The 4,390-nt window shown below is 38.2% G+C and overlaps 1 pseudogene; it reads left to right on the top strand.

Moving 5' to 3' along the window:
* The first annotated feature begins 697 nt into the window (after positions 1-697).
* On the top strand, positions 698-1,558 carry LOC138155010 (nucleophosmin pseudogene; annotated as a pseudogene).
* Positions 1,559-4,390: the final 2,832 nt, after the last annotated feature.

The following is a 4,390-nucleotide window of genomic DNA, read 5'->3' as shown; positions in this document are numbered from 1 at the left end:
GAAACCGGTTTGAGTTATCCACAGAGACCCATTAGTGGAGGAATTAGAAGAAGAGGAGACTGTGAAGAGGTGGAAGAATCAAGCTTTTTTATGTGCCTTGTGAGGATGGGAAGTGGTCCTAGGGTCCTGATTACTGATGGATGCTGTGTTTCAGGGGAGTGCTTCCTCAGCAACAAGAGTAGGAGCTGGCAGCCAGTGGAACCTGAGGCTTACTTCCAATATTAGCTCTGAAATTCAAAGAAAGCAGAAACTTTGGGTAAATGAATAAAGATCCTGTACTAACTGCTGAAGCTTTACCTATTTCTGAGGAAGTTGTAGGAATCAGGATCTTAGGGCAGTACTCTAGAACCTTCCCTGTCTAGATAGTCAACTCATAGAAACACAGATCTAGAGCTGACAGCATGTTAGAGGCTATCTAGTCCAACCTCTTCATTTTACAGATGAGGAAACTGAGGCCCAGGAGGTTAATTGATTTTTTTCAAAGTCACACAGATAGTACTGGAGGTAAGATTTGAGCCCAGGTCCTCCGACTGTGGAGCTATTGCTTTTTCTACTGTGCCATGGTGAATTATGATATATTAATGCAATGGAATATTCTTGTGCCACAAGAAATGACAAAAAGGGAGAGCTGTTCTGTCCATCTGCCTTGCTGCTCTCCTCTCCATACTGCTCTGCTTTCCTCAGTATTGCTGTTCAAATGGAGGCCTCAATGGAAATGGATATGAACCCCCTCTGGCCCCAGAATTTCTTCTTCGGTTGTGAACTAAAGACTGACAAAGATAATCATTTTAAGGCAGATAGTGATGAAAATGAGCACCAATTGTCATTGGGGAGTGTGAATTTAGGGGCTGGTGGGAAGGACGAATTTCATATTGTTGAACTAGAGGTACCAAACTATGGAGGCAATCCGATTAAAGCAACACTGGCATCTTTGAAAATGTCTGTGCAGACTACAATTTCTCTAGTTGGCTTTGAGATTACACTACCAATAGTTTCATGGTTGAAATGTGGTTTGGGGCCTAGTGGCCAGCACCTAGTAGTACTGGTGGAAGATGCAGAATCATATAATGAAGAGGAAGATGATATGAAACTTTTAGATATGTCTGGCAAATGATCTGCTCCTGGAGTTTGTAGCTAGTTTCCACAGAAAAAAGTAAAACTGTCTGAAGAAGATGTAGATGGTGATGATAAAGATGGCAATGGTGATGACTTTGAAGATGAGGAAAGTGAAGAAAAGACTCTTCCAATGAAGAAATCTGTTCATGATGCTGCAGCAAAAAATGCACAAAAATCAAACCAAAATAGAAAAGATTCAAAGCCGACCACACCAAAATCAAAAGGTCAAGAATCCTTCAAAAAGCAGAACAAAACTCCTTTAGGGAATATTAAAGCAAAACTGTAGGCAAGCATTGGAAAGGGTGGTTCCCTCCCAAAAGTGGAAGGCAAATTCATTAACTATGTAAAGAATTGCTTCCTGATGTCTGATCAAGAGGTTATTCAAGATCTCTGGCTGTGGAAGAAATCTCTTTGAGAAAATAAGTTTGAAGAGTTTGTTAAAATTTTCTGTCTTACAAGTTGACACCTGGCTTTTTTATAATGCAGAATGAGAACTTTCCCTACCATGTCTGATAAATGTCCAGATTACTTTGCCAAGAATGTGTGGTCCAAAATGCCTGTTTAGTTTTCAAAGATGGAACTCTACCCTTTGCTTCATTTAAGTATGTATGGAATGTTATGATAGGACTTAGTAGTAGTGGTGGTCAGACAAATGGAAATGGTGGGGAGACAAAGTATACATGTGAAATAAATTAAGTATTTTAATAAAGTTAAAAAAATGACAAAAGGGACAGATTCAGAGAAACCTAGAAGAATTTGTTTTAATTAATGTAAGTGAAGTGGGAAGAACCAGAAGAATAAGGATTATGCAATGATTACAACACTGTAAAGAAAAACAACTTTGGAATAATTGAGAACCATGATTAACACAATGATCAATTATAATTCTAGAATAGTGATGATAAATTTTCTTATTTTCCCCATATTTACAGAGAAGTGATACACTAGAGTTCAGAAGGAGACACACATTTTCAGATACAACAAACATGTTATTTATTTATTTTTCTTGGCCTGGCTATACTTATTTGTTAATGAAGGTGGGTTTTTTATTGTTTGTGTGTGGGCAGCCTTGAAGGGGGTATAGGGACAAATGAAACTTCCAAAAAGATGAAAAAAAAACAACAAAAAAAGGATCATCAACAAATCTCTAAAAACTAACAGAAGAGAATATAAGGAAGTTCAGACAAATGGAATGGTGTTGGAACTATCATGTTAAATTTGAAGTATAGATCCCTTCACCTCTGCCCCTTCCAATGCCAAATATGTATGTGAATGGGAGGAAAAAAATTACACTGTACTTACTTAACAACAATTCACCATTTCATATATAATCCCCTCTTTTGTTTTTCTTTGTATATTTTGAAATGTTCATGTTTAATTTATAAAAATTAGAAAATTAATCAAATAAATATAGTCAAGCAAAAAGAAAAAAAACAAGGGCAGCCAGGTGGCTCAGCGAGTAAGAACACCGGCTCCAGTGTCGGAATGACCTGGGGATCAAATCTGGTCTCAGATACTCAGCACCATACCCAGAAATAACTGGCCATGTAACCTTGAGCAAGTTACTTAACCCCCATTGCTTTAAAAAAGAAAAAGAAAAAAACAAGACTGTGTCTGAAAATGTAAATCTCCTTATGCACTTCTACTCCATCGCCTTTCTACCAAGATATGGGAATTATACCGTCTCCTTAATTTAGTTGTTCATTTCCCCGTTTGCCTTTTTCTTCTGATGCTTTACCGAATGAAACCACCACCTTGGCCTCCAGCTTCCGTCTGGTGCTATCATCTGCCCCTAAATTACTTCACCAGCCTGAAAGGGCTCTCCTATTTCACAACATCTCGGCAAAGCTCATATATTCCCCTTATTCTTCATACTTGCTGAAACTAAGATCCTTGTTTAACAGCTTTGGGGGGGGGGGTGATCTAAGTTGCTAAAAACCCTGGGAATTATTTTTATTCCCCGCTTAGGAAAAGAGCATATTAACATAAGATGAGGACTAACTCTACATTGGGAATTTTTGAGGCTCTCTCTAGAGGGAGAGGAGAGGAGAGAGGCAGGAATGTGCTGGTCAATGGTAAATGCCCTGAACCACATTTCAACCAGGAAACTACTGGTGGTATAATCTCAAAGCCACCTAGAGAAATTGTACCCTGCACAGACATTTTCAAAGATGCCAGTGTTACTTTAATTGAAAAAAAAATGTATCCATAGCACAACTTTTAAATTCGATTTGCTTTATTAAAACTTATCCATCTCTTTAAGTCTACATAATTAAGAAAACAATCAACCTGATTTGTAGCACTTGCTAGTTTCCTGAGGTGTAAATGCTAGTACTGAAAATTTAACAATCTGCTTTCTCAGCTGGTTCAAACTGGCTCCACCATACCCCTGGAGAGAGGACATAAAGAGATGGAAAGAAGGAGGTGGCAGAGTCTTTCCTTGACACATGCAGCAGAAATGTGCACATCATCTGCAATTCCCTTTTTCAAAAGGAGGACTCCATGAGAGACCATGAAAAGTTACTATAAATTGAACTTACAGCTCTATTATCTTTTATTAAAAAAAAAAATCACAAATGCTTGCTTTGGTGACTGGAGAGCTGCAAAAAAATAGACACAAGAAACTGGAAGTTCTAACCTTTTGCCCTGGCTTTACTTCAGCTGGATGCCACTGGTACCCATTTCTAATTTCATCTTTTTATTCTGTTAAAGACTATATTTGACATACCCAATGCTATTTTTCAAAAACTCCTGTGTTTGATCCTGTCCTTACATTTCTTGCTCTCCTGTTGTTCATGGCATGAGGGCATGGGACAGTTCTTAGAGCCACACAGGAGAGGGTGACCTTTCCTAGTGTAGGGCTGGAATCTCAACCCATCAGTCAGTCCATTGTTAGAGAGTATTTGCTCGCTTACTGGGGGCATAATTACAAACCATTTTATAACTATACTTTCAAGAACAGAATTACTACGAACAAGGGACCTTTTAAAATTGGACTTATCAGACACAAGACTAATAGTGATCCTTAGGGTCATGCTTGGTTCTCTGTGGCTTTTGCTGCTAACTGCCATAGGTTTTTCTTCCCTGTCCTAACCTATACAAAGACCACTGTAACCTTAAGCTCCAGTGAAGTCTTTTCTTATAGTGAGCATTCCTATTTTTCTGGGGCTTTCTCACCTGATATAGAGACTCTTTGTTTTGTCCCTAATCTTATTGGAAGCCTCTAATTCATCTCTATTACATATTTGGTTTTAAATAGATAAAGCATTTATTA

The sequence above is a fragment of the Petaurus breviceps genome, unplaced genomic scaffold, assembly GCF_028583685.1.
Source record: "Petaurus breviceps papuanus isolate PSGF00001 unplaced genomic scaffold, PetGlider_PUasm1.0 91133, whole genome shotgun sequence".
In the NCBI taxonomy this organism is placed as follows: Eukaryota; Metazoa; Chordata; class Mammalia; order Diprotodontia; family Petauridae; genus Petaurus; species Petaurus breviceps.
This window is presented reverse-complemented; position numbering and strand designations above follow the sequence as displayed.